This window comes from Chlorocebus sabaeus, chromosome 13 (genome assembly GCF_047675955.1).
Source record: "Chlorocebus sabaeus isolate Y175 chromosome 13, mChlSab1.0.hap1, whole genome shotgun sequence".
Lineage (NCBI taxonomy): Eukaryota > Metazoa > Chordata > Mammalia > Primates > Cercopithecidae > Chlorocebus > Chlorocebus sabaeus.
In genome coordinates this window covers 98,894,752-98,919,051 of record NC_132916.1, presented here as the reverse complement: position 1 = coordinate 98,919,051, position 24,300 = coordinate 98,894,752, and the positions used below count along the sequence as shown (strand labels likewise).

General features: G+C 36.1%; 1 long non-coding RNA gene across 1 annotated transcript in view; it reads left to right on the top strand.

Annotated features, from left to right (window-relative positions):
* Positions 1 to 693: 693 nt before the first annotated feature.
* The window catches only part of LOC140713261 (uncharacterized), a 40,916-nt gene continuing 17,309 nt past the window's right edge, over positions 694 to 24,300 (top strand). The window contains exons 1-2 of the long non-coding RNA XR_012095152.1: positions 694 to 982; positions 1,075 to 1,173. This is a non-coding gene — a long non-coding RNA (uncharacterized lncRNA). The remainder of the gene's footprint in view (positions 983 to 1,074; positions 1,174 to 24,300) is intronic.

The following is a 24,300-nucleotide window of genomic DNA, read 5'->3' as shown; positions in this document are numbered from 1 at the left end:
TTAGATCTTTGATGTCACACATGAGTTGGTATTCATGAAAAAGCAGTAAGAACCCTGCCTCTGACCATGCAGATATTGCCTCTTCCACTGCCACTGTCTTGGAAGCCCTAGACATCCCCCAGATTCCTCAGGAAAGTTGTTTTAGACAACAGAATTGCTCTAGACTTTCTTTTAGCCTAATTGAGAGGAGTGTGTGTGATTGGCAGTACCTACTGCTGTAGCTAGATAAACACCTCAGGTATAGCAGAGACATAAGTAGAGGAGATCTGAAAGCAGGGCCACTGGCTACAAACAGTGGGGCTATGTGATAATCCTTCTTTACCTTTTTTTTTTTTTTTTTTTTTTTTTTTTTTAGCAACTTCTTACCTGAGACACTGGGATTCTGGATTAGGTCACTGCCTTAAGCAGGTCTGGCTGTCCTGCTAGTGGTGTAGTCCTTTGGGACCCAGTAAAGGATTTTCTATCTGTTACGCAACAGTGTTGCACTGAGTTTGGGTCAGTCAAGGTGCTACATCAGTCTGGCTGAATAAACCTCTTCCTCCAGATCCAGGGAGGTTGGTGGGCATATGAAATGGACTGACTTTGCTATGAGAGATGTCTGGGTAGAGGGGTAGACCTCAGGACAATTCTCCAGGTGGCCTTGGACATACCTAGTTATCCCCATTTCTTGCTTGTAGTCTCACAAATAACTGTAGAATGTGCTGGGAATGAAACATCTTGAGTTAGGGAGGAACTGCTCTGGTACAGCCTGGGCTTTACTCCTCCTTCCTGTGGAAGCGAGATATCCTTCCAAGCTTTGCCCAGTGATCATGCGGCCCCTGGGTTATATAACCCAGAACAGGCTGCCAGCTGTGTTTCCTCAGCTGCAGTGCAAGTGGGGCATGCTCCGTTGAGACTTGATTCACTCTGGGCAGCTTTGTTGGGGCTTAGGTGGTCAGCTCACAATGAATCATAAGCTTCTTTTGTCCCTTCCTGCCTATCTGTAAGTAAAAATCTGCTTCATATATTGTGTGTGTGAGTGCGTTCTGTCTCAACAGACTCAGGCAAATAGTAATTAGTGAACCTGCTTCACAGATGCTAAGAAGCTAAAAGGTTAAGCAGCGATGTCAGCGTTGTCAGGGAGCTGCAGAGACTGGAATTGAAGTCCAGAGTCTTTCGTAGGAGACAGCTCAGGTAAACATCCAAGCAAAGAGATAAAGGAAGAAAACACTGCGAAACTCACTACTCACTGTGGGCTGCTTTCAAGCTTTAACTTCAGATCCTCCTGCGAGTTTTTATTTTTCAGAGTGTTTAAGTGTTTTTTTTTTTTTTTTTTTTTGTAGTCTGTTCAGTTTTAGTTGCAAAGAGTGCATTAGATAGACTGTAGTTGGCTTACTTCATCTTAGCAATCATCGAAAACTTAGATATTTTATCCTTAAAATTACAAACCAATATGGACTACTACAAACATTGATTAGAGCATCACTATCTTTAAATATGATTCCCTGCACCAGGTGTGATACTTCTGTATTTTAGAAAGTTCCCTTACCCCAATAAATCTAAAATGTCAGATTAAAAACCCTCATTTCTTCTTTATTTGCCTAGTTCAGCCAGTTTGACTCTCAGTTGGATTTTGAGAATCTCAGTGATGTTTCAGTTTGGAGGTTGGTTCAGAATAGCTTTTTATTCTAATTTTAATACCTCTATTATCCTGGTAAAAGTGTTGCTGATGAAATAATTTTAAATATTTATTTAAAATATATTTCATAAAAGATATAATTTTGAATATCTCAATAAAAATCTCCAGTGCCAACCAAATATTCTTTAAGCTTTCAACTTATATATTTTATACATCATGTAGTCTTTGAATGTGAAAAAAAAATCAGTTAAAAACATCAGTTGTATTTACAACAAATACATGAGCCCCACCAGGATCCTCTTAATCCCTGATTCCAAGTTCTCAGTGCAATGACTAATAGACAAGACAAATTAAAGAAGACCTACATCATGTCTGGGGGACAATGTCTGGTGGACAAGTATACCTTCCACATACCAAATCGTTGAGAATTTGTGCTTGAGATAATATTGAAAGCAACTCAGTACACTGAGTCAACCTGCAACTCTTTCTCCTAACAGATGTCATCACAACTGGCCCTTATTAGCAGAGGAAACCCTTTATATTTTGTAAGAAAATGTTGAGCAACAGGGCAGTTGGTGGAGAGTATGGAAACATACAAATACAGTTAACAGGAAAAAATATTTTAAAATAATATCAGGATCTAATTCTGCATCTCAAAAGCATCCCCTGAGTATATGGAAAGTTAATAGAATGATACTAGCTTCTGAGTATTTTCTTCTGAGGTGTATCATATTATTCTTTATATTATTTATAAAGAAGGTGACAAGTACTCAGTGTAAACAACAAAACAAGAAAACCAGACTGTCCTCAGACTTCCCAATACTAAAAATCTGAGGGTGGTAAAACAACTGCTTCAGAATTTTGAGGAAAAAAAAGAATTTGTTACCTTAGCTTTTAATATAGCTAAGTAGTCTTTCACTTTGAAGGCAATAGACATATATTCTTAGATGTTAAAAGATTCAGAACATATACCAACCTCCAACAAAATGGTTGTAAAAAGATTAAGTAGTTTCTTAGTTATAGAAATAAACTCTCCTTTGTCTTCAATCTTTAATCAGGGTTTTAGCGCAGTGGTGGAACACATAAAAAGTAAAAGTACTTTCATATCCCAGTGAAATCCATAGACTTTGGTAAAGTTTGTTTTCCATTTGGTTTAAATATCACAACTTACATTTTTTGGTCCCTCAATAACATCTTGGTTATGGTTGACTGTCTCTGCAATACAGTAGGTAAGTATCGCTCCTGGTTCATATCTATCTTGGGAGATTAAATGAATCACAAGGAGAAGACTTATTTTTAAGTGTTGACTTAAAAATGACTGTGTCAGGGAACTAACAGGTGCATTTGCATTTTGATGTGGAAATCATTTCTGTTCTTTGTTTCCACTCATTGTTTCCAAGTTGTTTTTCTGTCATACTGAGGAGAGTTCTCCTGAGGAAAAACAAAAGTCTTCTGATTGGGTCAGGTTTACATGATGACTTATCATTTACATCTCTTGAAACTCAACAGGGAGAAAACAATTTTGTGTGTAGTGAGGTGGTGGCAGGCAAGAGAAGGAGTGTATACAGAGAGAGCATTCATTTTAATTCTGGTGCAGTGCACAGATGAGGAATATCCCACATGGAGTCTCTTCTAGCTTCTGCTTAAAAATAGAATGATTTTATTTTCTTGTATGCTTGTTCTCTCTGCCTGTGGGAATAGGGAGAATGAAGAAAGATAATTGAGCTTATTCTTTCATTTGCAGCAAAACCCAAATATATACTTGAAGGGAAACAGGAATAGGTATTGTCATCCTGTATATAACTACTCTCGTTCTCAGTACTTAGAAAAGGCATGGCTGCTTTTGCCATGAATATTTTAAAGTTTCAGTGAGGCTCAGGGAGAGGCAGCCTTCCCTGGCATGCAAGTAGCAGTATTTGTTTGAAGGACAAAACTGCATCATGCTTTTCTTGTGTGTGATGTGTGTGCATGTGAATAATTTCAAGTGATTTCAATAGTACAGTATATCTCATGTTTATGGTTTCCCCAGTAAAAGGCTGACAATACCCTTAAGATATTTTCTTCAGCCTTCTTCACTGCAATTTCATTTTGTAAATAATTAACATACTTTCACATTAAATAATTTTTTAATATATGAAGTTTCCAAACATCTAACATGAGTTAAGAAAAGTATAGCATTTTTATCACAAATAAATATAGCTAAATATGTCATTGATACTCTACTTAATGGGATATGAAGGTAGTGTGTGTAGTATAAAGAGAGTAACTACAAACTATTTTGTGGTAAGTAAAATCTGAGGCATGCTAAATATTTAAATTCCTGAGAAGATCCAGACCAAACAACCAGGAAGATAATGAAAAAGTATAAAGCTTGTCACATGGAAAATGCCTCAAAAATAATATGAAGTAATATTCTACCAAAGTCATGAAATTATTTTGGTCCCCACACCTTCCAGCTCTGGAATACATGGCATAAATAAAATTCTGATAACAATTATCATAGTGAAGTACATAACTCTGATTTAAAATAAGTGATCCATTAAATTAAGTTTATGTAACTGGAACTATTTTAGGATATATAGGGGTATAAGATAATGTTCCTGGCCGGGCGCAGTGGCTCAAGCCTGTAATCCCAGCACTTTGGGGGGCTGAGACGGGCGGATCACGAGGTCAGGAGATCGAGACCATCCTGGCTAACACGGTGAAACCCCGTCTCTACTAAAAAATACAAAAAACTAGCAGGGCGAGGTGGCGGCGCCTGTAGTCCCAGTTACTCGGGAGGCTGAGGCAGGAGAATGGCGTGAACCCGGGAGGCGGAGCTTGCAGTGAGCTGAGATCCGGCCACTGCACTCCAGCCTGGGCGATAGAGCGAGACTCCATCTCAAAAAAAAAAAAAAAAAAAAAAGATAATGTTCCTGTCTTTAAAATAATTATAATTTTGATGGATAAATTGTAAATACACATGTCAAAAGTTACACAATATTAGCTTCAAATAAGAGTTTAGGTAATCCCTGGAATAGATGACATTTTAGTAAAATAAATTACAAATATGATAGCTATTATAGGAGAGTTCAGAAGATGAAAGAATATCTTCTATTTAAGCAAGATTATCCTGAGGAGGTGAAATGAAAAATAAACCTTATAATATCTCCTTGAAGATGAGAACAGAGAAACGTTCTAAGTAGAATATTAAAAATGAATCCATGGGGATGATGTCAGAGTGAGGACCTCCAAAAATTTTTCCTTTCATTAAAACAATAAAAACACTGGCAAAAAATGTTCAGTCAACTTTTTTTTTAAAAGTCACTCAAATTAACAAAGACTTGCAACAACCCAGGGAGTGTTTATTCAAGAAAAATGGCTGAATCTAAGTAAAAACAGTGAGCTTTGTATCATTTTAACTTACTCTATCCTATTTCCTTGTACAGCTCTACAGTAGCTTTGAAAACAAACAGCCCACAATCATGGTGACAGCCAGCAGTCTGGCAGACACTGGGATAGAAATATAATGTTGGATATTCTACACAGCCTCATTCCTAGAAAATTGTGATTATTTAAACTGTCTCTCAGTTCCTGGAAAACTCCACTTACAAGACTGCCTTTATCTGACCTGATTCGGAGCTTGGGTACTATTAACAGCTTTATCCTCAGGGGCGTTGGTTAAAAAAAGAAAAAGAAAAAAAATCCTAGGGCCAAGTTTAACATTATGGCTCTGCGAGACAGTAGCTAACATTAAAGGCAAACTATAGAATTTGGCAATGATAAAATTAGGCAAAGTAAGACGTTTACAAGGTAAATCTTAAGAATGAGATGTTCATGAGGAGTTTGGAAAAGCTTTGACTTATTTCTAAAAATCTACATGGCTTGTGGCATATGTGTACAGCTCTAGATATGTCCAGAGTTATGTGATTGCTCTGGGAAGATCTGAGAAAGTCCTAAGCTCTCACTTCTAATTAACTTTGAGGTTTTGGGCAAGCAAGAAGTAAAGGTGAAGTCAGAGTTGTAAACAACTGACTGAGTGTTTAAGATGTATCTGAATACACATGCTAAGCGCCTTGGCAAAGATTAGTTCCACACATTTTAAAAACACCTTTTTCTAACCATTAGCTGACCAAAACACCAACCAAGCAGAAATTTCAGTGGCCATACTTTGTACCATATTTTAAAAATTAACTCAAAGTGGAACTAACTAAAAAAGGATTGGAGGCTGTAATGTTGCAGCTAAAACTATACAACTCTTAGAAGAAAATAAGCAGAAATCATTTTGACATTGGTTAAAACAATAATTTCTTAGATATGACACCAAAAGCACAAGCAGCCAAGAAATATATATCTCAAATTGTTCTTTATAAAAATTAGAGCTTTTGTACTTCAAAGAACATTATCAGGAAAGTGGTAAAATCATTCAGAGAATAGAACTAAATATTTGCAATCATAACCGGTAAGAGCTAAGTTTTAGAATATATATATAACTCTTAGAATGCAATAATAAGACAAATACCTTGATGAAAAATGAGCAAAAGATTTCAATAGACATATCTTCAAAGAGATATACAAATATCTAATAAAAGCATTAAAAGATACTAAACGTTATTAATCATTAGGGAAATGCAAATCCAAACCACAATGAGATACCACTTCAAACACACTAGAAATGTTATCATCAAAAGAGACAGATAATAGTAAGTGTGGGCATGGATTTGGGAGAAATTGGAATCCTCATGTATTACTGGTGGAACTGTAAAATGTTGCAGCTATGTATACTGAAGAGAATCATAAACACATGTCCACTCAAAAACTTGTTCACAAATGTTTACAGCATCATTATTCATGATAGCAATATAGTGGAAATAACACATATTTATTAGCTGTTGAGTGAATAAACCAAATTATATTCATATATCGATAGAATGGGATATTATTCAGCCAAAAAAGTAATAAAATATTAATACATGCTACGACATTGATGAACTTGAAAACATTACGTTAAGTGAAATAGGCCACAAACAAAAGGCCATATATTATATGAATCCATGTATATGAAATGCCTAGAAAAGACAAATGTGTAGGTATAGAAAATTGCTTCCTGGGGCTCAGAATAGGTTAAATGGGAAATAGCTCGATGGCCATTGGGCTCCTTTTTGGGATTATAAAAATACATTGGTATTTAATAGTGTTGATGTTTGCAAAATATTGTGATCCTACTAAAACTCCACTGAGTTCTACACTTTAAATAGATGAATTTTATGGTATGTAAATTATAGCTCGAAAAATAATAAAATGAATGAACAGAGATCAAGATTTGAAATGACTGTATACAGAGCTCAGCAGAGTCTGTCCCAGATAAATAAGAACTTAATAAAAAATAATAAAAGTTAACCATTTAAAGTCACTAGAGTGTCACTATAGGAGAAGTGGTACATTATACTTGCTTACATCTCCAGGGCAGTGGGGCAGAGATTCTGCTGAGGGTGGAGGAAGGAAGTGAGAACAGAAGGTGCTAAAGCTCTGTGTAAGAGGGCTGACTTCATCTGGAACACAATGTTAGGACGTTTATCGAGGAGATATTCGTGGGGAACACATAGAGGAGGCAGGTAATTCCATGGTATTAATAGCAACAAGTGAAAATGTAGATCAACTAGAAGTTTATCAGAGTGAACTAGAGAAAGAGCATAAAAAAGCCCTCCTACTGTTGGAGAATCCTCAAAGACTGAGAAAACCTAGCTTTTCAAAGAAGCCTGACTTTAATCAGATCACATTTTGGAGCAATTTATGTCTCAGTATTGTCAAAAACAATACAGCAATCAGCTAGCAATTAGTGGATACTAATAGCTGGGCATGAAATCCATAGTGCTAGATCAGCCAGAAATGTAACAGGAAGATCACAGAAAAAGACAAAGTGAATGCTGATGAAAACCACAATCATCTCAGAAAGGTTCTGTCTGTGTATTCCCAATGTGTGTTTTCTGAGGAGCAACATCAGAAGCTATATACTGTAGGGGAAATAGATGTCCATAAAATAGTTTTGTCAAGTCACCAACCAGTAAAAAAGCAAATAGGCAAACAACACAAATCTCACAAACATTTACAAAGTTATAGGAAAGTTTCTCGAATTTAGCAGCTTTGTGGCATGTTGTGATATCCCATCTCAAGTGAAAACAAGATGCTTCATTTTAAGCTACTAGAATGGAAGCAAGTCTAGTTGGCATTTTTTTATTTTTTTAGGTTTATGGACGTACAGTACACATTAGGGTATGTGTTACCTTCTTAACTAGTAGTTCATGGGCTTTGAGAGGACTACAGAGAAAGATAAGTCCCTTTAGTTTGTTCCAGCTTAGGTATAAGTTGTGCCACTTGGCTCGTATGAAACAGGAGAGTCAATGTTATTTTAAGTGTCTGTGATAAAACAGGATACTGCATGGAGTCTGTGGAAAACTCTGATAAGAGAATCAGAGTACAGTTCCCCAGAATTTGCTGTAAAGCTATGCAGTTTTCTATAAATCACTTATTTTAAGAAAATTCCTGGTTTGCAAATGGACCCTGATTGAGACTAAATGCTTAAAGATGAAACACAATGTGACCAGATGACTTGAGATGCTCATTACAAATTGGATATTATATGATCCATCAAGCTATAAAATTGGTGTCCCAAGTGGCATTCCATCATCAAATGGAGATAGTACACATGAGGTTGGACTGGAGGACATAATATGATCAGTTGGTTCACATCACAGCGTACTTTCTTCTGCTGCACTGACACATTCACTTCCACTTATACCTATAGACAGCTAAGGACACTCCCATAATCAATTGAATAAGAAAGAAAAAATTAGAGTCTAGTTTACAGGTGATTTTATATTACATGTTGACTTTTGCCATAAGGGAATTGTTATAATACTACAACTCCATTAAAGGGTGGTTATGAAAGACAGAGTAATTACCCCATAGGTAGAACTGGCTATCTACTTTATCTAGTTCAGATTATCTGATGTTCGGGTTTATGCTGCTTCACCAGTGGTATGACCAAATGGTCAGGGACTTGAAAAGAACAGGATTGGAAGATTGATGGCAAGGAATGAACAAGAGGGAAGAGGTATGTGGATGGCTGTCTCCAAATGTGAGAATATTTTTTTCCGTAAAAGTAATTTATAAATTACATTCACTACAGAGAAGGCACTAAATGATCAGGTGAACAAATACTTTGTGCATATCAGTATCTTTTTCTACAACTCTATGCTTTCCCAATGGACTCGTGAAAGAGGGTGGCTGTGGTGACAGAGAATCAAGCCATGCATGGATTTTACAACTTGGACTTCCTCTAAAACACTCATCTGACCACCGTCATTGCTGAAACAGTACTTGTCAACAGCAGAGAATAATGCCGAGCTCCAGATATAGAATCTGGAGGGACTAGTCAGCCACCTTGGAGCAGGGTGATTACCTGGAGCCCCTTCTATCATGGAGGAAAAACCAATTTATCTTTAATGTAATAAATGTTTATAATTCTGCCCATCATGCTTCTACCGAGAACACCATTTTCAGGTTTGCTGAATGCTTTATTCTATGTTATGTATCCTATCTATTATTGCTTCTGATCAAATAATTTATTTTACAGTAACACAAATGAAGTAGTAAGTTAGCTCTCAAGAGATTTAGTAATTTTATATGCAGAAGCAGTTGGTCTTTAATATAGACAAAAGAATAATTGAAGACATCTGTATGCTAATGATTCTAAAATTTTTATCTCCAAATACCTGAATAGACATTTCTTAAAAGAAAATATACAAATGGCCAATAAATATATATAAAAAATGATCAACATCACTAATCATCAGGGAAATGCAAATTGAAACCATAATGAGATAGCATTTTAGCCCAGTTAAAACAGCTATTATCAAAAAGATAAAAAATAACAGATGCCAGTGACAACGCCGAGAAAGCGGAATGCCTGTACACTGTGGTGAGAATGTAAAGTAGTACATCCACTATAGTAAACAGTATGTAGGTTCCTCAGAAAACTAAAAAATAGAATTACCTTATGATTCAGCAATCCCACTGCTGGATATGTCTAAAATGAAGGAAATTGGTATATCAAAGAGATATCTGTACTCCAATGTTTATTGCAGCACCATTCACAATAGCCAAGATATGGAATCAATTTAAGTGTCCGTGAATGGATAAATAGGTAAAGAAAAGGTGGTATAGATACACAATGGAAAATTATTCAGCCAGATAAATGACATCCTGTCATTTGCAGTGGCATGGATGGAACTGAAGATCATTACGTTAAGTGAAATAATCCAGGCACACAAAAAACAAATATTACATGTTTGCATTCATATATGGGTGCAAAAAAAAGTGGATTTCACGAGGTCAAGAGTGGAATGGTGGTTACCAGGGACTGGAAATGGTAAGGGTGGGAATGAAGAGAAGTTTGGTAGCGGTACAAAAATACAGTAAAATAGAACAAATCCATTCTAGTATTCGATAGTACCGTAGGGAGATTATAGTTAGTAATAATTTATTGAATATTTCAAAATAGCTAGAAGAGAGGAATTTGAATGTTCCCAGCACAGAAAAAGATAAATATTTGAAGTGATGGAAATCTAAATTGCCATAATTTGCTCATTGCACATTGCATACATGTATAAAAATATACGTACCTGCAAAATATATATGACCACCATATTTCAATAAAAGTAGAAAAAATATGTATCTCCAGCCCAGATCATCTCCTTGATTCCAGACTCACATATTGAATTGCCTAGCTGATATCTAGATATCTAATGGTTTCCTCTATAGTTTGAATATCATTTTTTTAATCCCTATCAAGTGTCATATTGAAATTTGATCCCCAGTATGATGGTGCTGGGTGTTGGGGCCCAGTGGGAGGTATTTGAGTCATGGGGGCAGATCCCTTATGAATAGATTAATGTCCTTCCTTGGAAGAGTGAATGATTTCTCACTTTATTAGTTCCTATAAAAGCTGGATGTTAAAAGACCTTGGCACTTCCCTGCTTCCACCGCCCTTTTCCTTTTCTTTCTTCATGCAATCTCTACACGTGCTGCTCCCCTTCACCTTCTTCCGTGAGTGGAAGCTGCCTGATGTGGCCCTCAGCTTACGTCGATGTCAAATATTAAACTTTGCAGCCATCTAGAACCTGAGTCAAACACACCTTTCAGTTTATTTGAGGAATACCCAGCCGCGGATATTCCTTTGTAGCAACACAAAACAGAAAACTTCTTAAAATTAGCAAGTTCAAAACCAGGCACTTGATTTTATACTCCCTTCCTCTTACAGTCTTTTCCATCTTAACTGATGGAAACTCTATTCTTGCAGTAGAGTCAACCCAAAATCTTGGAGTCGTCCTTGACTTCCTTCTTGCTCTCATATACCACATCTAAATCATCCTCAAAGTCTGTCAACTGTACCTTCAATAAATACCTTAATGCAGTCATTTACTGCTATTTCCTGTTGCCTAAGTTATTGAATAGCCTCCTAAATATTTTCTCTATTTTGATCTATGAAAGCCATCCCTCTGTCTCTAAATCTAATTGACATAGAGCAACCAGATGAACCTTTAAAAATATGCCAGATCATGTAATTTCCATTTTAAAAATTTAATGGCTCCCCATTTCCACTAGGTCCACATAACATAACATATTGTGCTTCTTTCTTTCTTGACGCTTTTCTGACCTTCTTATGTCACTGGTCTTGGTGTTTTTCAACAAGTCAAACTGCACACTTCAGAGTATTTGCGTTTGCTTTTTCTCTGCCTGGTATACTTTCCTACTACTTATATATCTATTTATCTTCACTCTTTTAGGTTTCTGTTCAAATGCCTTCTAAAGAAGTATTCTCTAGCCACTGCACCCTCCACCCAATCACTTTGTAATTTCATTTTTCTGTATCTTTTTTATTCTTAAGTACTATAACCACAACCAGCTGACATGGCTGCTGCCTTCTTCTCCTCCCTCTTATTCATCTCCTCTTCCTTCCCCTTTTTTCTCTTCTTTCTTCTCTATTGTTGTTGTTATTTCGTTTATCTCTCTCCACTAGAATGTAGGTTTTCCAAATATAGATATCTTGTCTGTTTCATTCATTGTTGTATGCATAGTGCCTAGAATGGGGTCCTAGCACAGGGATAGGTAGTCAGTGAGTATTTGGGAAGTAAAATTAATTTTTCATTAGCGATGTGCTAAAACCTTGGATATATATCAGTTGATATAAGGGTACTAAGAAAGGTTCTCTTTTTATAGGAGTTAAATGCCTAGGTGCAATGGGTCACACCTGTAATCCCAACACTTTGGGAGGCCAAGGCAGGAGGATTGCTTGAGCTCAGGGGTTCAAGACCAACCTGGGAAACATAGCAAGACCTCGTCTCCATAAAAATTACTTTTAAAGACTAAAATTTATTGATCTAAAAATTGACTTCTGCCTGTTCCTTCCTCTGGAAACTTCGTCTCAGAGGGACACCTGCCAGATACCAGCCGGAGTTCTCAAAAACAAGCAATGGGGAAAGGATTCCTTATTTTAAAATGTTGTTGGGAAAACTGGCTAGCCATATTCAGTAAACTAAAACTGAACCCCTTCCTTACACCTTATACAAAAATTAAAGATGGATTAAAGACTTAAATTGAAGACCTAAAATCATAAAAACCCTAGAAGAAAACCTAGGAAATACGAGTCAGCACATAGGCATGGGCAAAGACTTTTTGACTAAACCACCAAAAGCAGTGGTAACAGAAGCCAAAATTGACAAATGGGATCTAATTAAAAAGCTTCTTCACAGCAAAAGAAACTGTCATCAGAGTGAACAGGCAACCTGCAGAATGGGATAAAATTTTTACAATCTGTCCATCTGACAGAGGACTAATAGCTAATATCCAGAATCTACAAGCAACTTAAACAAATTTACAAGAAAAAACAACCCATCAAAAAGTAGTCAAAGGATATGAACAGACACTTCTCAAAAGAAGACATTTATACAGCCAACAAACGTAATGAAAAAACGCTCATCATCACTGGTCATTAGAGAAATGCAAATCACAACCATAATCAGATATCATCTCACGCCAGTTAGAATGGCAATCATTAAAAAGTCAGGAAACAATAGATGCTGATGAGGATGTGGAGAAATAGGAATGCTTTTACACTGTTGGTGGGAGTGTAAATTAGTTCAACCATTGAGGAAGACAGTGTAGCAATTCCTCAAGGATCTAGAACCAGAAATACCATTTGACCCAGCAATCCCATTATAGGGTATATACCCAAAGGATTATAAATCATTCTACTATAAAGACACATGCACATGTATGTTTATTGCTGCCCTATTTGCAATAGCAAAGATTTGGAACCAACCCAAATGCCCACAAATGATAGACTAAAGAAAATGTGGCACATATACACCATGGTATACTATGCAGCCATAAAAAAGGATGAGTTCATGTTCTTTGCAGGGACATGGATGAATCTGGAAACCATGATTCTCAGCAAACTAACAGGAACAGAAAACCAAACACCACATGTTCTCACTCATAAGTGGGGGTTGAACAATGAGAACACACGGACACAGGAAGGGAAGCATCACACACCAGGGCCTGTTGGGGGATGCGGGGCAAGGGGAGGGATAGCATTAGGGGAAATACCTAATGTAGATGATGGGTTGATGAGTGCGGCAAAACACCATGGCATGCGTATACCTGTGTAACAAAATTGCACATTCTGCACATGTATTCCAGGACTTAAAGTATAATTTTTAAAAATGACTTCTAAAATTAATGCTTTCTCTAGCTGACATTTCTTATTCTCTGAAAGTCATATAATTTCTAGCAATTTATATTTCAGAAATCTGCCCAGTGCCCCCCCATGTTTTATCTGCTGCTTTTATATTTGTAAGCCTTAAAGATCCTCTAATCTCTTATCTCACTTTACTCTTTTCCCCACTATTTCGATTTTCTCAGCCTCACTGGATTTTTTAAAATCTTAAAGTTCTACCCATTTTATTGGTTTCATAATTTCACTAATCTTTTAAATTTATTGTTGTTATTTCTTATTTTCATTGCTTCTTTTGGTAAGAAATATTCCCTAGTGCTCCAGGAAACTTGAATATCTTTTTTCCCTACATAAGAAAAATTTGAAGAGTTCTCATATATACCCCATGTAAGCTGAAAGTTAGTAAAATATACCAGATGTCATGTTTCATTTTGTCGAATATATGTAAGGGATTTATTTTAAATTGAATAAATTTAGTGAGAACTAGTCTGCAAAGGCATTGTTTCTCCAAAGTTATGATATAATCTTATATATGAAAATATGTTATGGAAAGCTTAGAATAATATGCTAGGCTAAAATCCATTTCATACTGGATCAGAGAATATACAAGATAATCCTGGGTCATCTTTTAGTGCCAGAAAGTAATAATCCAAAAACAACACAATGGGTATTTGTCAAAGGGAAACAGAAGCCAATTGAAAGAGCTCCTAATGGCCAAAACTGGAGCAATTAGAGCAACAAAATAAATATCGTAGTACTAGATTGTAATACAAAGTAAAATAAATATCCATTAGTTCATACTATTATAAATAAATGAAGGAATAAAAAACAAATGGGAGACAAGAGACAAATCTCTTTTATAGAAGAATTCCATATAGTCTGTGAACAGACTCTCCCTTCAAGAAAGTGAGCATTACCCCCTACTTCTTAAGTGGGAGCTGTGCTTAGTGACTTGCTTCCAAAGAGAATAACATGAAAAATTGGAAAGGACAACTTTTCATTGGAGAAATCTGGCAAACAGTGCCTCACTTAACAAAGGTTAACATAATCAATAATAAGTCCATTTGATAATATGTACTCTTAATATGATATGATATGAGGCGAAGGACAATTCTCTTTTATCTCACTCCTCAAAATTCAAAACTCAGTCTAATCATGAGGAAAACACCAAACAAATTCTTATTGAGGAGATATTCTACAGAGTATCCAGCTAGTACTCCATAAAATGTCAAAGTCATCAAAAAACAACAAAAATGAGAAGCTGACACAGCTGTGAGAAGCCTAAGGAGACATGATGACTAAATATAATATGTGCTGTATGAATTACTGGAACAGAAAAAGGACATTAGTAAACAAGATAATGAAAGTATAGACTTTAGTTAACAATAATGCTGCATTATTGGTTCATTAGCTGTGACACAGATATTGTAGTAGCGTAAGATGTTAATAATCAAAACTGTGTGTACTGTATATGAGTATCTTTGCAACTTATCTGTAAATCTAAATTTATTTCTGTAAATCTAACTATGTACATCTATTATAACAATTTTATTTAAAATGTTGTGCATAAGGAGGTGATAGAAATTATGTCCTCTGTCTTTGAGATACTTTATTTATTTTTTTTCTAATAGGTCTCCTAAAGACTTCAGTTAGATTTAAATTCTTTTCAGAGTAAAAATAAAATATATAAGAGTCTATCACTTTGCTAAACCTCATGAATATCTGTTGGTTTTGCTCATGATTTTGTTTCATAGAATCTTTCTAAGTGGTATGTTAAAGGATAGTGTGAGATGATGTATTAGTCTGCTCTCACACTGCTATAAAGAAATACCTAAGACTGGGTATTTATAAAGAAAAGAGGATTAATTGGCTCACAGTTCTGCAAGCTGTACAGGAATCATGACATGATTTGCTTTCGGGGAAGCCTCTGGAAACTCGAAGTCATGGCAGAAGGCAAAGTGGGAGCAAGCACATCTTACATGACAGGAGCAGGAACAAGATGTGGGGAAGTTACTACACCCTTAAACAACCAGATCTCACGAGAACACTATGATGAGAACAGCACCAAAGGGGCAATCTGCCCCCATGATCCAATCACCTCCTACCAGGTCCCACCTCCAACATTGGTGATTACAATTCAACATGAGATTTGAGTGGAGACACAAATTCAAACCTTATCATTCTGTTCCTGGTTCATACCAAATCTCATGTCCTTCTCACATTGCAAAATACAATTGTGTCTTCTCAACAGTCCCACAAGTCTTAACTCATTTCAACATTAAAAGTCCAAAGTTTCATCCGAAAAAACACCAGTCCTTTCTGCCTATGAGTCCATAAAATTAAAAAGAAATTAGTTACTTCCATAATTCAATGGGGATACAGGCATTGGGTAAGTACTCCCATTTCGAAAGGGAGAAATTGGCCAAAAGAAAGAGGCCAGAGGCCCCATGGAAGTCCAAAATTCAGCAGGGCTCTTGTTAGAAAAGCCTCAAAATATTCACCTTTGACTTTATGTCTCACATCCAGAGCACGCTGATGCAAGGGGCGCACTTCAAAGACCTTGGAAAGCTCCCCTTCTCTGTGGCTGCTCTCATGGGCTAGTGTTGAGTGCCTGTGGTTTTTCCAGGCACATTGTGCAAACTGTCAGTGCCCCTACCATTGCAGAATGTGAAGAATGGTGGCCCTCTTCCCACAGCTCCACTAGGGAGTGCCCCAGTGAGGACTCTGTGTGGGTGCTCCAACCCCACATTTCCCCTCTGCACTGCCCTAGTAGAGATTCTCCATGGGGACTCCACCCCTGCAGCAGACTTCTGCCTGGGCATCCAGGCTTTTCCATTCACCCTCTGAAAACTAGGCAGAGGCTCTCAAGCTTCAGCTCTTGCACTCTGAGCACCCTCAGGCTTAACAGCAAGCAGAAATTGCCCACCCTTATGGCTTGCACCCTCTGAAGCACTAGCCTGAGCTCCACCTGGGTACCTTTTAATCAGGGCTGGAGCTGGAGCAGCTAGGATGTGAGGAGCAGTGTCTGAGGATGCACAGGGAAGTAGGGCCCTGGTCCTGGCCCATGAAACCATTTCTTCCCCCTAGGCCTCTGGGCCTGTAATGGGAGGGGCTACCTCAAAGGTCTCTGAAGTGCCTTGGAGGCCTTTTTCCCATTGTCTTGGCTATCAGCATCATGGTCCTATTTACTTACGCAAACTACTTCAGCCAGCTTGAATTCCCCTCCCCAGTAAACATGGCCTTTCATTTTCTACCACATGGCCAGGCTACAAATGTTCTATACTTTTATATTCTGCTTCCCTTTTAAATATAAGTTTCAGGTCATTTCTTTGTTCCTGCATATGAGAATAAGTTGCTAGAAACAACCAGGAAACATCTTGAGTACTTGGCTGCTTAGAAACTTCTTCTACCAGATACCCTAAATTATCACTCTCAAGTTCAAAGTTGACAGATCTGTAGAGTAGGAGCACAATGCTGCCAAGTTCTTGTCTAATGAATAACAAAAGTGACCTTTGCTCTGGTTCTCAATAACTTCTTCATTTTCATCTGATACCTTCTCGGCTTGCTTCTCACTCTCCATATCACTGTCAGCATTTTGGTCACAACAACTTAATGAGTCTCTAGGAAGTTTCAAATTTTTCCTCATCTTCCTGTCTTCTTCTGAGTCCTCCACACACTTTCAACCTATGCCTGTTACCCACTTCCAAAGTTGCTGCCACATTTTCAGACACCTTTATAGGAATGACCCACTCCTTGATTCCAATTTTCTCTATGAGTCCATTCTCACACTGCTATAAGAAATACCTGCAACTGTGTAATTTATAAAGAAAAGAGGATTAATTAGCTCACAGTTCCACAGGTTGAACAGGAAACATGGCAGGATCTGCTCTTGGGGAGGCCTCAGGAAACTCAATATCATGGCAGAGGGCAAAGGGAGAGTGAGCACGTCTTAGGTGACCAGAGAAGGAGCAAGAGGGGAGATTACTACACACTTTTAAACAACTAGATTTCATGAGAACTGTATCATGAGAACAGCAACAAAGGAGGAAATCTGCTCTCATGATCCAATCACCTCCTACCAGGCCCCACCTCCAATATTGAGGATTATAACTTAACATGAGATTTGGGTGGGGTCACGGACCCAAACCATATCAGATGGCACATTGACACCAGGTTGTCAAGGGAAGGCACCTTCTCTCTCTACTCCTCAATGCCATCAGGTTACCTTCTGTTAATTCTGGCTGTGGATCCTTGAAGAAGATATCGAAACACATAGGATTTAGGAAAAGATGACCTATCTGTATTCTTTTTCTTAAAGTAATTCCCTCCGATTCTTTGTGGTACATCAAATATGTATAAACCTTTTCCTAGCTTTCATAAGCTGAAATCTGAGGAATAATATCAATGTACCTATATGCACCATTCACCATATCTAAGATGGTCTGGAGTTAGTTCTAAACACTGTTTACTGCTTACTCTACTCACGAGAGAATTACCACTTTTACCCATCCCATGTGTATTAAACTGTTTTTGCATTGGTATAAAGAAATACCTTAGACTGGATAATTTATAAGAGAGAGAGAACATGGGGGAGGAGGTGGAACACATTTATAAATGACCAGATCTCATGAGAACTCATTCGCTATTACAAGACTAGCACCAAGGGGATTGTGCTAAACCATTCATGAGGAATCCTCCACGAGCCCATCACCTCCTGCCAGACACCACCTCCAACACTGGAGATTGCATTTCAACTTGTGATTTGGGAAGGGACAAAAATACAAACTTTATTGCCGTGTTTCTTCAGTACAGGCTTCCAGTAATTTTTGATGTCCATCATGCCTTTGAAACCTTTAACCTCACCAGTGTATATGCATTGTCAGAATTTATGTGGGTTGGACTAAATAACTTTGCTAAGCAGATGCTGGTGTACTTGTAAATTTAGGTTTCCACATCTGAATATGGAGATAAATCCCCAGAAGTTACTCTGCTCTGTGGCCAGAGATGTGTTCAGTTGAACATTTAAACCACTGATTTACATCAATTACAGATATGATTTGAAGAAGGGTACACTCACAAGCAGGTTTGCAATTCTGACGCAAATCTCTTCCTGTGCTGGAGCAGTGCATTAACTTACAGTTTCCACAGTGCTGCTCTGTTCGATTGACTGCTTCACTCAGGGTCTCTGCATGGGTTCCTAAAACCGAGTTTAATGTCAGTATGAGTTCATTACTTGTGATCCATTTTCTAATCTTCCTGACTACTAACCCATTTCCTCAGGTTAACTTCTTAAAGATTATGTCTCTCCCTGTGTAGGAGTATATCTCTCTGTGGGCAACCATACAACACTCTGTGTGGTTTCTGAAATGGGAGGGTGGTTGCGAAGAGTTCAGCTTCTCTGCCTGAAGGCATCCCTGTGGAATTACATCTTGCAAAAAACATGACTTTCTGAGGGTCTAGAATATACTTATGTGACACACATCAAAAGAATGATAGCAAGCACTGCATAACAACAGATAGGCATTCACACTGAGACTGTTAGATTGCTGAGGACACTGATTCATTTTTCACATCGTCCTTTCAGAAATAATAGTATGAATATTCATAATCGCCAAAATGATGTTATTTAGGAGTTGAAATAAACAACTAATATTTATTGTTAGCACCAGTACAGTTAGTGTTATAGCAAAGCTATTTTACTTAATCCTCACTACAATTAACAAGTGTTAACATTCCTCATTTATAGATAGGAATCAATCTCAGGAAAGTTTGATAGTGTGTCTGTGATCTCACTATTACAGGCAAATATGGGGATTGAACCTGGATACATTTTGACTCCACCCTTACTCTTTAGCTTTGCTTTATTAAAACAAAGTAGCCAGTAACAAATGAACAAACAAAAAACAAAATAGGAGGGTTACACCAGGTGTATTCAGATACCTTATTTGTTTGCAAATATTTCTTTTTCTATATGATTGTCAGATTAGGGGGTCATGAGTAAAATCTTTGATAGAGAGGAAGGAGGGCAGAGAAAGAAATGAGAAAAGAAATTCTAGACTAAATTCAGATTTAAAAAATAGTTGTTTGCCTAACTCACACATTATAGTATTAAAGGCAGTATTTTATTAATAAAATATAAATTCACAAAGAAAACTGATGCTGAGAGAAAAGAGTCCAGGAAAACAAAGACATTTAATGCTGAGAATCTAGGTTTAGAGTTCTAATACAAATCAAGAGCACTTTTAGGAAAATACCAAGATATCAACACAACCCAGAAAATGGGCCAGTTACAATAACTACTTAGGTACCTGCTATAGGATAAAACCTGGGAAAAATAACCGAAACTAATATTGTTGGATAGTTCAAATTGAAAACAAAGAACAGCTGTGAATGTTTAGTGAAGAAAATACTTTGCAGCATAAGCAACAGAAGTTTCTGTTTAGCTGCCTGCAAATAACTGATTTGAAATAACTTGTTTTTCATGGGCCACTGAGACTGAGATGGTTCTGAAAGACGTCTTCTCTGAGGGAGTCCTAATTTGATTTATTCACAGAACATTTTAAATGGTTTTTGGACATGGATTGTGCATGCAATCACCCCACCCTTATAAACAATATCTAGAATTACCTTGGCACTATGTCTGTCATTGAAAGTGTCTCATTTTTTTTCTCTTTTGCTATTTTAGGATGAGATTACAATATGGTATGAGGTAGGGATATAAAATTTTCTTTCTTAAATTTTTGCCCATTAACTTAATTATCACTTGTTGAGTAATCTGTCTTTTCTCTACTGACATTTATCATACTTATCAAATACCATACATTGTACATGTGTAGACATATTTCTATGTTTGGTGCCTTTGCCACATCTATATTTATGAGGTCAATGAAACACAGTTTTAATTATGACATTTTACAGTGCATTTTACTGTCCCATAGCGAAGGCATCTTTTCACAATTGTATTTGTCTATTCCTAATAGTTTATTCTTTTTGATAAATTTCAAAATCATTTATCATTATGTGAATATATATTTTTTAAACATTCATTGTATTCAAAGCCAAAGATACTAAAAGGTATACAGTGAGAATGCCCACTCCAGACTTGTTTGCCTGGTTTCCATGCCACCTGCCTCCTACAAACAAGTAAGCGCTAATATTTGTTTCATATGTATCCTTCCAGAATTTCATTTCTATGAAAAAAGGAACTACTTATCAAGATATTTTTATCATTTAATAATATACTTAAGAACTTGATTTTAATGTATTGACAGCATCTTCATTCTTTTTTATTATTTGATTGCGTATTATGGATGTACTATAATTTATGTAACCAGCCTACTGTTAGTGGACAGTTAATGTTTTGCCGAATTTCTGCTCTTACAAACAATACTATAGTGAGAAAACTTGTACCTGCACAAATTAGCATAAGAACAAGTGTGTCAGTAGAACAGTTTATCAGAAGTAGTTGCTGGGTCAAAAAGTACAAGCGTTTATAATTTTGATAGATCTCACCAAATTGCCACATAGGGTCACACAAATTTATAATCTTCACAGCAGAGTATGAAGATAGCTGTGCCCTAACAGCATGGTGTACTATCAAACTTCTGAATTTTTTCTAACCTGAACATGAAAAATGACATCACATTTATGTTTTTCCTACTATGAGTGATACTAGTCATCTATTCACATGTCTAAGAGTCATTATATTTCTTTTTTTTTTAAGCAAACTATTTATAGTCTATGATCTTTTAAAATCTAGTTCTTTGATTTTTAATGGAAAATTTTCTAGGAACTCTGTATAAATATAGAAAAAACAAAATACTCTGTGATATGAGTTAAAGATATCTTCCCCCAATTTGTTATTTGGTTTTTGACTTGACTATTTTCAGATTTTAAAATGTAATTAAATTATAGCCAATTTTATGGATTCTGAGTTTGACTCATTGCTAGAGAGGCCTTATTTTCTTTAGTTATAAAGAAATTTTATGATTATTTTTTATGTTTTTATTATTTCATTTTAAAGTATATATTATTGATTCTTTTAGAATTATCTCCCTTTATGACTTGAAGTATAAGTTCAACTTCTTTGCTTAATTTTCTATGAAATTATGAAACTCTCAATTCCTTTTTTTTAACTGATTTTATATGCTACCTTGATTATATATTAAATTCCCACTTAAAGTCTATTTCTGGGCTTTCTATTCTAATTTCATCAGTGCAGCTACTTATATGCATTCCTACTGCTTTTGCCGTTGAGACACTGGTAGTGTCTGTCCCCCATTGCTCTTTTTCCAGAGACTTTTCTATGCTTTTTGCTTATTTTTCTATACTTTTATGATTAATTATTTACTTCTAAAAATCCTCTTTAATAAGCTTGCATCATAATAAAGTTATCATTTAGGAAAAATGACATAATGTTGCTGTTGCAAGTTTCAAACAAGAGCTTGTTATATTCTTCCACTGGTTCAGGTATTCTACTGTATCTTTTAGTCGTATTTTAAACTTTTTTTCATAAGGGTTTTATGCATTTATAGTTAAGTTCCTTTCTTGGTAATTTATATTTTTATGGCTATTGGAAATTGAATGTTTTTTCTACTTTAGACTCTAACTGATTATATAAAGGACACTAATCTCTGTATGTTAATTTCATGCCTCACTATCTTACTGAATTCTCTTACAGTTTGTCATATTATCTGCAAGTAGTGTTAGTTCTATCTCTTGTTCATTTTTTATAGCTTTAGTTTCTTTCATTTTACTTCCTGTAAATGTCAGATAATAGCAGTGTCATCTGGCATCTCTTTATTTAATTAGAACATTTTCTAGTGTTTCTCCATAAAGAATAATCCTGGAAATTGGGCTAAATCAAATACATATTTTCATATTGGGAAACAATATAACTTTTCACTGAGTTTAAAAAATAACAACTGCAATATTGAGTGAAACTGAACTAATTTGACTATTAGTCTCTGGAAATTAAATATTTGCATCATGAAATACAGCATACCTTCCTATTGGCTAAGTATTTTGTGTTCTTCAGTAAAATTTTCTCGTTTATTTATTTAGAGGTTTCATTAGGATACCAGTAACCTCTTTGTCTTGATATCCAATGTCCATACTTAAGTCTTCATTTTACTTGAATTTTAACCAGCTTTTGATATTCTACTAAATTCTCTTTCTTAAAACATTATTTTCTCTGATCTAAAGATGGTTTACTATATTGATTTTCTTCTAATGCCTCTGAGTAGTACCATGAGTTTTTGCTTAGTTTTTTATATTTATTTTCACTATGGTAAGTAGGATCTTTTCCATTATACTTTTTCAAGTGGTTCTAGTAGACAGGTGCTAAAAGAACTGTGATCCTACTAAAAGATTTTTCTGACAGTTTTTTGTTTGTTTCATTTTTAGTCTTTCAATTGCAAATAATGTTAAACAGTGCTCGAGACAATAAGCACATTATTCTTAGTTCTTACTTTAAAGTGAGTAATTGCAGTGCTTTACCATCAAACATAATGATGTTGCTGGCCTGTCATTATTATTCTCCTATTTTTGAAAAATAGAATTTATTTAATAATGGGATCTATTTCTAGACTTTCTGATATGGAAGATAATTACATCTTTTCTAATGGTGAGATAATCATATTTCTGTTCTTTTTTTGGTATACTGCGTATTTTCTTATGTTAATTTTTTATTTTTTTGTTTCAATAGTTTTTTGGAGAACAAGCGATGTTTGTTTACATGAATAAGTTCTTTAGTGGTGATTTCTGAGATTTGGGTGCATCCATCATCAGAGCAGTGTACACAGTACCCAACATGTAGTCATTTGTCCCTCTCCACCTACCACCCTTTACCCCAAGTCCCCAAAGTCCAATCATATCATTCTTATGCCTTAGCATCCTAATAGCTTAGCTATGACATATGAATGAGAACATACAATGTTTGATTTTCCATTCCTGGGTTACTTAGCTTAGAATAATAGTATCCAATTCCATCCAGGTTGCTGTGAATACCAGTATTTCATTCCCGTTTTATGGCTGAGTAGTATTCCATGATGTGTGTGTGTGTGTCTGTGTGTGTGTGTGTGTATCACATTTGCTTTATCCACTCGTTGATTTATAGGCATTTGGATTGGTTACATATTTTTGCAATTTCAAATTGTGCTGCTAAAAACAGGCATGTGCAAGTATCTTTTTTATATAATGACTTCTTTTCTTCTGGGTAACACCCAGGAGTGGGATTGCAAGATCAAATGGAAGATCTAGTTTTAGGAATCTCCACACTGTTTTTCATAGTGGTTATACTAGTTTACATTCCCACCAACAGTGTTCCCTGATCACTGCATCCACACCAACATTTATTATTTTTTGGTTTATTAAATTATGGCCATTCTTGCAGGAGTGAGGTGATATTGCATTGTGGTTTTGACTTGCATTTTCCTGATAATTAGATTGAGCATTTATCCATATGCTTGTTGGCCCTTTGTATGTCTTCTTTTGAGAATTGTCTATTCATGTCCTTAATGCACTTTTTGATAGGATTGTTTGTTTTTTTCTTGCTGGTTTGAATTCTTTATAGATTCCGGATATTAGTCCTTTTTTGGATATATAGATTGTGAAGACTTTCTCCCACTCTGTGGGTTATCTGTTAACTGCTGATTATTTCTTTTGCTGTGCAGAAGTTTTTAGATTAATTAAGTTCCATCTACTTATCTTTGTTTTTGTTGCATTTGCGTTTGGGTTGTTGGTCATGAAGTCTTTGCCTAGGCCCATGTCTAGAAGGGTTTTTCCAACGTTATCTTTTAAAATCTTTATAGTTTCAGGTCTTACATTTAAGTCTTTGATCCATCTTGAGTTGATTTTTGTATAAGGTGAGAGATGAGGATTCAGTTTCATTCTTCTAGATGTGGCT